Here is a 12,379-nt window from a genome sequence, read left to right on the forward strand (position 1 = left end):
CAAGGGTAGCTATAAGATAAGGGCTTTTTTAAGGGTATGCATGAGGTCAGTGGTGACGAACCTATGGCTGCAGTGGGCATGCAGACTTCTCTCTGTCATCATGCAAGCCAGATCTCCTCACCATTGCCCCCACAGCCGAGAATTCAGGTTTAATTGGAGTGTTGACACTTTGTGATAAATAAGTGGGTTTGGAGTTGCAGTTCAGGCACTCAGCACTGTACTAGGTTAAGGAATATCCTGAGCAAGACATTTGGTAGCTACATATCTGGCTCATATCAAGGTCAGCCAGGAAGTAATTATGCTCCTATTGGGTAAGAAGGGTATTGATTCTATTTGAACTCTTTTTTTTGCATCATACACAGGACTCTGTTCTTCACACACAGGAGACCTACATAGGGTCACAGGGTCTTCTTACCACACTGTTAGAATATCTATAGGGCTTTTCACTCATGTAGTGCTTACCTGTACAATCTCATACAATCTTCATAAAACACCCAAGAAATAGGCATTATCATTATCTTATTTATAGATGAGAAAACTGTGGATTAAGGATGAAGTAAAATGCTTTGCACAACCTTATCATTTGTAATGCTTTTTTAAGCAAAAAGAGGAAAGAGTACCATGCTGGAATTCTGGGAGTTGAGTCTGAATCTAGCTAGGGGTAAAGAGAAAGGCAAGGACGTTGAAGAATGCGAGGGTAGTATTGTTCAAACATGCTAGTTTTACCATGGGCATGTGTTTGATGGAACCACTTTCATTAGCCTTTTTATCATATTGCAACACAACTTTCCAAGCAATTCTACTCCTCTGTAAGCTCAGAAAATAGACTCTATTGGCAGAAAAAGTTTCCTTTTTAGTGGGTGGAAATGGTTGAATTTCTTATTACAAAATTGCTTAATGAAACTTCCCATTACTTTTCCTCTATAGATAACTCTAGATGACATAAGCTGCTGTATATAATTATCTTTTTCTGCATGAGCATTTGCTTTCTTCCAGAACCTTAAACTCCTTTAGGATGGGCACACAATCCTATTTATATTTATGTTCTTAATGATCAGCAAAGGCATTGCTGGAAAACAGCAGCAAAACAAACAACTCTCCCAAAACTGACAACCCGAGGATGGTTTGTGGTTTTGAGAAATCAGATTCTAAGAAAAAAAAAATACTGATATCAACTCACATTTCTACTTTATTGTGAAAAATTGAAAGACCTAGTGACACTGTTCCCAAATTCTTGTGTGGATCTGAGTAGCATCTAATTCCTTCAGATGGGGTTTGTCTCTATTCCACCTATCCAGCTCCACTTACTTAGATTACCTGCTGCCACCTGAGTACTTGACAGTGGGAGCTCTATAACAAAGAGGAGAAGGGGAAGGCCTTCTGGCTCAGAAGCCTGACAGGATTCTTCCACCATCTCAGGCTTGGGCATTTTGACCCATTCATCCACAGTGACATCTGCTTGTGGCCATGCATGTTTATAACTTCCGTTCTGCTTGGATGTGTTTCATCTTATTCTGCACACTCAGAGACAGGTCTTTGTGGCAAGGAAATTTAAGTGAATTGAAGAGAAGCAAATAATTCCTCTGGGGGTGAAATTCTGGTTTAGGATTCTCAAGCTCAGATATGGAGGTAAGAGATTGCCAAAGGAAGGCATATGAGCCTCCTGCTCATGTGACATTCTTCACATTCAGCTGAGAACATTGGTACAACTGCTGGAACTAAAGGTCTATAGGACTATAGAACAGAAGACCTAAAATCTTTTTTCAGGTCTAGTTATGTCTTAATTACTTTTGTTTTTGCTGAGACAAAATACTCAATGGCCAAAGTTAAAGGAGGAAAGGTTTATTGTAACTCACAGTTTGTAGAGGTTTTAGTTCACAATTGGCTGGTCCCAAGGTAGGGTGGCATGGCAGAAGGGCATCACAGAGGAGAAACAGTTCATGGTGGGCAGAGGGTAGCAAAGCAGAAGGCAGCAAGCAGAGAAGTAGCAAGCTACAATAGCAGCCCTCTTTCAGTTCCTTATATTCTATCCAGGCTACATAACTCACCCTAAGATTGAGTAGTACTCACATCCAGGGTGGGCTTTCCCATTATCCACACCCAGAACTACACCAAACGAATCAGTGGACTAATTTAGTAATTGCACATCCTTGATCTCAGCATCATACAATCAGTTCCAGCATCACACACTTTAGACCTAGTCACCTCTGAAATGCCCCACTTATGACCACATGAGGCCAAGGGTGGGGGGTCATCTAGACACAACCCTTAACAAGCTACTGCTAATTTCCTCATTACTAGGTCAAAGAGTTAAGCAATGAAAAGCATAGAGTGTGATGAATAAAAATATCTAATGACTGTGCACTGATCTCCAAGGATAACATATTGTTTTATATGAAAAAGGGGGCTATAATTTTTGTAACCTTGCAAAATCTCCTGGCAAGGTTGCTACCTAAAGAAAGAGACTTTGTCATTACTCTGCAGTCTGCCTTCAGTTGTGTACTGTCTTATACCAGGCAAAGTTGAAAGCAGGGGAAGATATAACAGTGACCACCACCACCAACGAAGTGCCTGCTGCCTGCTCTCAGGGCACACAGCTCTGCAGGCAGGCAGATACTCACCAATTAATGTGAGATGGGAGAAGGAAGGAGTACACTAGAAAGATCCAGACCAAGTCTTGGTTGGGATTGCATGGTTCATAAAGGGGAGAGTATTTTCAGGAAAATTTCATGGAGAAGCTGGCCTTTGAGGATCCTGATTTAATCATCTCTATATGACCCAAGCTGTCTGTTCTAATTTTTTTTAAATCTAGAGTGAATGTTGTGGACCTGTACACCAGGGCTTCCTATCCAAGCAACATACTAACTGCTCTCCATCTCTTAGCTCAAGGATCTTTTCTTCTCAGTGGCCTCCACAGACATTCACTGACCACTCCAGGCTGAGTTGTCCTCAGTGCTCTTCCTGTATTTCTCTATCAGCCCATCACACACTGTGGTACTCTGCAAAGTGATGACTTGCCATGGGTTGTCATCTGTGTGTCAGAATCTGGGACCTAGTGTGCCCTGAGTGAAGGTTGCTGCTGAGTGGATGATGATGTGTGAGGGACAGAGATGACGTGCTTTGCAGTGTGAGTGGTTTGGGGGAAATGAACCTGTGTGCCATGGAGAAGCGCACTGAGTTTATGTTTATAAAATTCACAATGACATCCTCTTCCTTCACTGTGCTTCTGTTACACATTTTCCTTAATTAAGGTTTTTAACACAGTGAAGTTTGGTTTCTAAGGCTTAGTCTTTTGTGTCCTAAGATTGAGCTGACTAGTTTTCATTTGTCTTAATAAAAGCCAAAGCACTCATTTAAATTAGCAACTTCTGGCGAAATTAACAAGCCAAGTAGAAAAGCACTGGATAAATTTGCTAATTATGCTCCTCTGTAGTCAGTGTCTAGTACTTAATTATACACACCCATATATTCAGTCCTCATTATTTGCAGTAGTTATTTTTTAATAATGTTGCTGCAAACACTGAATTAGTGAATACTGAACCATTGCTTGTGGGAGAAATACGGGGTGAGGTTACTGGGAGCCTCTGGTCACAACATTTTTGTCAACCAATTAATGCATAATTTTGTTTTATGTGGATTTCTGTTTAAAGATACCTTATTAAATATATAGTTTATGCTTTAACATTGAACTCACTGCCAATAGAGCTCTAACTCAGGCCTGAATGAAACCTGTCTAACACATACATTTTTCTCTTTCCATAAGGTACCTCACAGCCTTCTTAAGCTTAGGAACACTAGATAGTTCTTTTTCACTGCACTTAGAGGCATTTTTATTAGCAAAATCACCATGAAACCCACAAAAATACATAACAGGTGGCACAAAATAGACTACAAAAAGGACACTTGTTTGCAGCATATGAAATGAAACATGAAGGTAGAGTGTTGCTTTATTTGACTTCAATTGGAAATGTATGTATCAGGTGACTCAAAATTCTCACCACTTTGCACATGTCTATGAATCACTAGAAAACACTAGAGTATTGACTAGGGGGATTGCAAATAAATTTTAGTGAGTAGGCTAGTACATAAATATAAGATTCATGAACAATATGGATTAAATGTATCTATAATATATAGATCTCATTATGTAAGTATATTTCTCAGTGTAGTACTTGGCTATAGTAATTGCCCAATAAATACTTTCTAAACCATATTATTTAATATACTAAAAAATAAAACACTTTGGTTGAGAGAGAAATCCTAAATACAGTATTGCCTATGTAGTAGTGACATGCTACTGAACATAATTTAATCTTTTGATTATATGCCTCATAGATTCATTAAGGACTGTCTGAATAACCTGTTCATGAAAGTTTATGAAGTTCACTTGAGATTAAATAAGTTCTAAAACCCTGATTTCAGAGGAAATGTTACAAAGAATCAACAACTAGGATCTCATCATATTAAAAAGATTTTGCACAGCCAAAGAAACCACCAACAGAGTGAAGAGACAACCCACAGAGTGGGAAAAAGTTTTTTCCAGCTGTTCCTCAGACAAAGAACTAATATCTAGAGTATATAAAGAACTAAAAAAAAATCAGACCCATCAAAGTTAAAGACCCAATCCACAAATGGGCATCTGAAATAAACAGATGCTTCTCAGATGAAGAAGTACAAACAGCAAATAAATATATGAAAAAATGTTCAACATCAGATTAGACAGATGGAAATCAAAACAACACTGAGATTCCACCTCACCACAGAAAGAATGGCTGCTATCAAGAAATCAACCAATAACAAATCCTGGGGCTGTGGGGAGAAAGGAACCCTTCTCCACTGTTGGCGGGAGTGTAGACTGGTGCAACCATTGTGAAAATCAGTATGGAGATTCCTCAAAAAACTAGGATTAGGGGTCCCATTTGACCCAGCTATTCCTCTTCTTGGTATCTGCCTGAAAGTATTTTTTAATACCACATCATCACACCACAGCGATGTATGTGCACCCATGTTTATAGCAGCACAGTTTGTAATAGCTAAATCTTGGACAGCCCAAATGCCCATCAACAGATGAATGGATAAAGATGTGGATTTTTTAATAAAAGGGAGTACTACTCTGCCATAGAGGATAAACTTGAGACATTTCTAGGTGAATGGATGCACCTTGAGACCGTATCCTTCAGTGAAATAAATCAGACACATATGTTTAAAAATTGCATTGTTTCTGTGATATGAAAAACTGAAAGGGTAAATAAGGACAAAAATGCATAATAAATATTGGTAAATGGGAAGAAAATGTTCAAATGGGAAGGAGAATAAGGGGGTGGGGTGGGGGAGAAGAAGAGAGGGAAAAAAAGAATAGAAGGAAAAAATGGAAACAAAGTTTTTGTAAATAAGGAGAGGAAGGAGGGTTGATTGGAGGGGAGGAGAATGGGGAAAAACAAGAATCAAGATATAGTATGTACAGGTACAAATTCCCTATGATGAATGTGATCATTATGTATATCTAAAGTATACCAATAAAATTAATTTTAAAAGATCAAATAAGTTCTCCAGGATATATTGTTCATGCTGGTTATAGGGGAAAAAAAAGAATCAACAAGTCTTTACTTAATCCTTTTATTTTGTTCAAGGAGAATCCTGAAAACTTTCTTCTGGAAAAGGAATGCATGGCAGGAAGCCCCTTTTTTGAAGCTCAGAGGGTTGAGTCATAAAAGGGTTTAGTAACAGTTTGATTGAGTGAAGAAATATGGTCCAAAAACCTTGGTAATAAAATTTGCAATATATTTAGAAAAACAAACTCCAGAGAGAGCACAATAAGGTAGATGGAGGAGAATGGAAGGGAAGTGGAGAGATGATGGAAATGCCGTAGACACACATGGGCGAGATTACCAGAACCAACTGTTCCAAGCCCTGGGTGATGACAATAAAAACAAGCACATAAGCCCCCACATTCATCACACTTTTGCCTCTCATATAAAGTATCTCATTTAGTCCTCATAACAGTTCTTTGCATATTTACAGTTAAAGAATGAGGAACTGGAGAATCAGATATCTCTGTTGACTTCTAGAACCTCATTTTTAGCAAAAGAGTGGAGAGATGAGACTTGCGAATCCAAGTCCAGTGCTCTTCTTTTACTTCTTGGAAGGCTGTAACTCATGGGGTGGCTCTCCATGGCAAAGGTTTGATGAGCAGAAGCCAAGAGATCTATGAATAACCTAAGGAACTGGGCCATCTGCATAATCACAGGCTCAAAGCACAGCTTAAATAAAAACTCTGAGGGACAATGTTGTATACCCTATCATTTTTCAGATAAGGAAACCAAGGTCAGAGAGGCAAAGTGATTTATATAAAGACACACAGAAGTTAACACCAGAGCTTGGTCTTGAACTTATGACTGCAAATTCTGGGTCTTCTTCTGGGTAGCCATATACTATTCCCACCCTTATCACCCCCACATCCACTCCCAACAGCTTCATGATTTTGAATTTTCATGATGGAGTTTCAAATACATGGTGTGAGGAAATCCTCTCTGTGGTCCACAGATAAGAATTGCAGACTTCCCTGCTGTATTAATTAATGGCCTCATTAATCCACATTTAACTGTTCAATTAAATGTTTAATGTAACGCTTAGAGGTGCCATCAATTACCGTGTGAGAAGCAACTCTTGGAGTTCCCAGCCTGGAAGCTGCTACGTACACGTGCAAAATTGCTGTCATTTGGACATACCATTTTATCTCATGGCACTCTATTCAGCAAAGTTGTGTTACAGCTCTGGCTTAACTCGGGGTGGATTAAATCAGTGCTCTAGAGAAGAATGGAATTAAATGCTTTGCAATAATGACTCATATCCTCACAAGTACCACTCATTAATTGTGGGTGCTACATGACATGAATGTGTGAGGGGATGGCAAATATAATATTTTGAATGCTTTTTCTTTTCTAGAATTACCCCAGAGAGAGAGAAAAATGATCTCAGTGGTAGTTACTGAAAACATATGCCAGCTTGATTTCCCCAGCAATGATATTAATAGTGAAGAGTAAAGTGGTTTTGCTTCAGCTCAAAGAAAGGCAGCTTGATTTCCACCAAATGTATTTCAACCTGACTTAGGTAATAATTAAGCAAAGCAACATGGGGAGATTCATAATTGCAATTGCTTATTATGTGAACTAAAATGGTAGGCTTTACTTCTATTCACTCTCCTCTTTGGAAGGTCATCAGCCAGGTGGTGTTGGTTGAGATATCAGTGGGAGAGAGGCACCGTACATTAGGGCTGGGACCAGTTAAGGCAGCTCAGATTTTAAAAGTTGACATCAGACAGTGGCTACTGCTGTAGCACTGAGTGAGCTCAAATATCTTGCTTTGGGGCCACTGGGTGAGGCACAATGAAGAACCAACCTTTATGAGAAGAGTCTTTGGAGTAAGAAGAGATGCATCACTGGTCCCTGGCTCCTCAGGGTCTGCCCCTCACAAGCCTGATCCCAAGGACCCAGGGCAGTCTGCTCAGTGTTCTCAGTGTTACAGGACATCAAAGCCTTAAACCCCAGGTGGCTGTATGGAGACAGAGCCATAAAGCGGTAATGAAGGCTGAATGAGGCCCTGAGAGTGGAGCCCTCATCTGATAAGGCTGGTGTCCCAAAAAAAGAAAGACAAATCAGAGATCTCTCTCTTCCCTTTGACGGAGGAAAGGCCACGTGAAGACACAGTGAGAAGGCAGCCACCACAAGCCGAGGAGAGAAGCAGCACCAGAAACCAACCCTGTTGGTGCCATGATCTTGGAATTCCAGCCTTTAGAACTATGAGAAAATACATTTCTCTAAAAGTTTAAGCCACCCCATCTGTGGTATTTTGCTATGGCATCAAGAGACAACTGCTGCATCGCGTTAAAGTTCTACTGAGGTGTTATACTCATAGTAAGGCTTTTCAGGAACTAGGAGTTGACAGTAGAACCTTCCTAACATTGAGCACAGGAGTAGTGAAGCCCCGGACACCGGTCTCTGCAATGGCTCACACCTATGTAAGGAAGCTGCATTTCCTTTGAGGATGGTTAAATCCTGGCCTAGCTTCATCATTAAAGATTCATGCAAGAGATCTGGGTTCTGGTTTTCTGCCACTAACAAGATAGGAGAATTCTTCTCAATAGTTCAGATTTCTCACTTGTAAAACAAGGATGGCAGAGAGGAGTGGAGGGGTGGGGAGTGCCGAATTCTCACAAGGTCCTTGAGAGTGCCAAGACACAATGATTTTATGATTCTTTTCCTTCTAGGCTCCTAGATAGATATTTCAGTGTTGACAAGATCTATTGGGCCAGATAAACACACAAATGGTATAACTGTCTAGAAGGGGCCCACTTGCAATAAACCTGATTGGGGAAAGAAATGGACAATTAATTTCAGGCAAACAATAAAAATGTATGAGAATTAAAGATGTCGAGAAACTAATAATGACAGCGATGAAGGCTGGCTCTGCCTTTATTAGCGTCTTTTGTGTTCTTTTATGAAATGTCTATTATCAGCGAACTGGCTGATTATTCTCTCATAATTACTTCATACAGAATAATTAAATAAAATGCAGACAATAATCTTTTATAGACAATTACAAAAAGAAACATTTGTGGGAAGAAGGGAAGGGAGGGGAGCTGGATGAGAAGGCTAGAATGTGGTTCCTTGTTTCTGGATTTTTGTGAGGTTCCTCTGCTATACTATCCACAGGGCCTGCAGGCCATTATATTGAATCTTGGGGTCTACATCATCACATCTTGATCTACAGGGAAACTTTGATCCCTAGTAGGTGGGGAATCAGGGAGCTTGCCAAGCAACTATTCATCCAAATAAATGTTCACTTCCAAAGTCTTATTCTCTGTCTCTGGCCATCTAAGGATGTCTAAGCAGTTACAATGACAGACCCTGAAGCTAGACAGTCCAGATTTGATTACCTTTTCTTCAAGCTACCACGTGAGGATCATTCTTGACACTTCCCTGTTCCTTATGTCATTAAATCTAATCAATCACCAGTGGTCCTATGAAGTCTGTCTCCAAAATATTTTTAAAATTTGCCATTATCTCTACTGTCACTGTCCTAAGCCATCATTTCTTTCTGCAACCACTGTAACAACCTGTATAAGCATTTCTGCTAAAATTCTTACTCCTACATAGTTACTTCTTCATTCTGTAACCAGTGTGATATCTGGAAAATATTATATTCAGTCACTCCTGCATTGAAAATCCTGTAGGGGCTGTTGCATTGATAATGAAATGCATGAAACCTTTATGTTGAACTACAAAGTTGTGCAGTCATTTCCACTACTCTGTCTTTCCCAGTCATGTACTTCAGCCTCCTGCCCTTTCTTTCAAGACTATAGCTTTTTTGAGCTTAGGGCCATTACACATACTTTCCCTTGACTTTTTTCTTGTGTGATTCCAAAATATCATTCATATTAATAAAGACAAAAATTTTCACCTTTTTTTGGTCACATAAAATAGTGCCTTTCTTTAGGGAGTTTATAGTACTCTGGGTTTTGAGGGGGCATAATGAAGTAAATACTGAAGAAATATTCATAGTATTTTATGATAAGTGTTAGGAAAAACATTAAAGCATGGGAGAGGGATGGGTTGTGAATAGGATGATGTTTGCTGGTGCACAATTAAATAGGATAGACAAGGATGACCTCGTGAAGGTGATATTTGAGGAAAGACTCGAGGAGGTGGGGAGTGAGCTCTGTCAACTGTGGGGTTTTCAGAGTAGCAACACCCTAGTAAAGCTGAGCAGGCACACACCCAGATCTTTTCTCCTACCATTCTATGGAAAAGAACTGGAAATCCTTGGAGAAATGGCTGACCACAGAGGTGGGGGAGGGAAGTAAAGTCAAAGGAATTTCTCAAAGAATGGTACAGTTAGGTAAAGAGAACATAAGATCCAGTGTGAAAGGGCTCCTGCTAACAAAATCTAGGACAAATCTGAGGGTCAAATAATGACAGGAATGGATTATAATTTGTTCAATAAAGTAGACATCCATGAGTCAACATTGATACAAACAACTGAATTAGAAACATGGCTATGCGGGAGAGAATATAGATCTTCCTTACCACCAAATGCAAACCAATAAATGTAGATCGATTGATAGAATTAGGAAATCACCACTTGGCAACTATTATAATGATATTAATTTAGACAAGAGATAGGTGACAGTGGGATAATGAAAGAAGTCTTATGGCACTTTCATACACAATACTTAAGTATGAAGAGGTAAAAGTAACTTCATAGTGGAGATACTTGAAACACACCATCTTAATCAAGTGATCAGAATTACTATTAATATGGATGGGATAAATTGAATTGCTTGCCACTTACCAATAAAAAGATCAAACATTACTTCTGGGATATTTCTGCCAAGAAAAGCATGATCTCAGTCTAATCATAAGAAAAGGTTGGGCCAACCCAAGTTGAAGGACAGTCTATAAAATAATCACTTTGCAATTGACAAAAAGATCAAGACAAAAGACCGAAGAAAAGACAAAAGGAATGCTTCAGATCTAGAGAAACCAAAAAGACGTGACAACCACGTGTAACCCATGATTCTGGACTGGTGCCTTTTGCTATAAAAGACATCTCTGGAATATCTGGTGAAACTTGATTGGGTTCTCTGAGTGAAGAATAGATGAAATGGCCTTGTACTATTTTTAGAAAAGTTTTGTAAATTTCAACTTGTTTTAAATATTACATTAAAAATTAATCTTTCATATTTTAGTTATTGCCATCACAAAGTTCCTTGCAATGCAAACTACAAAACTGCCTGGATATGACTATGAATGGTGATCAATCCAAGATCTTTGAGGCTGCAGCCAACTCTAATGCAAGCAGGAAGAAAGAAGAAGGTGTTGGTAGGGTGACTTTTTCACTTGGCTCTTGGTATCAACTCTCATTTGCAAATCCCTCCCTAAGAATAATAGCATAATCAGAACCCTTTTAACTCCAAACATAATCTCACCAGTTGTCTTCCTGTGTGGTTGGGTGTGTGGGTGGCAGCAAATAAAAGAATGATCTGAAAAGTAGAAAAAAATAGATGCAAATAACTAAACAAGTCCTACCATAATATATATTCTTTCTCCTCCTCCTCCTCCAACTCAATCAAACATAATAGTGATAAGAAAAGGGAAAATCCAAAAGTCAGCTATCACTAGGAAACTTCCCAAGTTCTTTGGTGCCAAACAATAGTAGAAGCCAAGGAAGTGGTATTTCACCCACCTGGCCTTCTTTTCAATGGACTCCAGCTGGGTCTCCCACGTCTGGGATATTTATGAGGCTCTGGGAAGGCATTCAGATCTTGAGTCAAACTCAAAACACCGCCTCTCTGAGAAGAGTAGTGGCAGATTCCAGGGCTGGGGTTTCCAGCAGCCCCCTGCATGGTTCAGGTGCTCATAATCTTGGCAGCTTGGGCTCAGGACTATGAATCTGCTCTCTAGGGAAACTCTCTACTGGCCCAGGAAATGAAGTTGATTGCCTTTAGAGTGTGGATGGTGATCTCCTTTGCCAAGTGCAGCACAGAGCATAACTAAGATGCCAGATTGCCTGGGTTCAAATTCTGATTCCAGTTCTTTCTAGTTTTGTGAACATAGGTAGGTTTGCTGACCTCTTTCTGCCTCAGTGCTTCTATCTTAAAATTGAGGGCAAAATAATAGGACCTATTTCCTGAGACTGCTGTGAAGATTTCAACAGAACTTAGCATCTATTAAGTGTTCTTATCTTTTTTTTCTTGACTGTTTAAATTGTTTTTTATTGTGGTAAAATACTCACAAACCAAAGTTTACCACTGAACCATTTTTAAATGCCCATTCAATAGCCTTAAGCATATTCTCATTGTTGTTCAATCATCACCAAGCTGAAACGTGTACTCATTAAATAATACTATCCATTCCTTTTTATCCCCAGCCCCTGGCAACCACCATTTTACTTTTTGTGTCTATGAGTTTGATTACTCTAATTAGCTTATATATGTGAAATCATGTTGTATTTGTTCTTCTACAACTGACTAATTTATTCACTTACCATAATGTCATCAAAGTTCATATGTGTGGTAGAATATATCTGAATTGTATTCTTTTCTAGGGCTGAATAATATTCTGTTGTATGTATATAGCACATTTTGTTTATCCATTAATCCATCAATGCACATTTGGCTTATTTCCACCCTTTAGCTATTGTAAACAGTGCTGCTGTAAACATTATTGTACAAATATCTCTTTGAATCCCTGCTTTCAATTCTTTTGATTTTTTTGCTATTTATGCTAAAATTCTGTCCATTAATACATACTGCTTTATGATAATAACCTGGTCTAATTCTGAGATGGCCTAAAAGTTAAATGGCTATCTTGGTTTCCTC

At 39.1% G+C, this 12,379-nt stretch overlaps 1 protein-coding gene and 1 long non-coding RNA gene across 9 annotated transcripts in view; one reads left to right on the forward strand and one right to left on the reverse strand.

The window, feature by feature from the left end:
- Positions 1–12,379, reverse strand: part of Slc14a2 (solute carrier family 14 member 2) — a 431,234-nt gene that overhangs the window by 244,345 nt on the left and 174,510 nt on the right. The window lies entirely within an intron of this gene.
- LOC147830105 (uncharacterized) overlaps positions 1–12,379 on the forward strand; it is a 215,601-nt gene that overhangs the window by 97,510 nt on the left and 105,712 nt on the right. For all 5 annotated transcript variants that reach the window (XR_015443860.1, XR_015443861.1, XR_015443858.1 and 2 more), the window contains one exon: positions 10,748–10,880. This is a non-coding gene — a long non-coding RNA (uncharacterized LOC147830105). The remainder of the gene's footprint in view (positions 1–10,747; positions 10,881–12,379) is intronic.

The sequence above is a fragment of the Heterocephalus glaber genome, unplaced genomic scaffold (genome assembly GCF_053883595.1).
Source record: "Heterocephalus glaber isolate CG9 unplaced genomic scaffold, H.glaber_assembly_v1.0 deba00000331, whole genome shotgun sequence".
Classification (NCBI taxonomy): Eukaryota; Metazoa; Chordata; class Mammalia; order Rodentia; family Bathyergidae; genus Heterocephalus; species Heterocephalus glaber.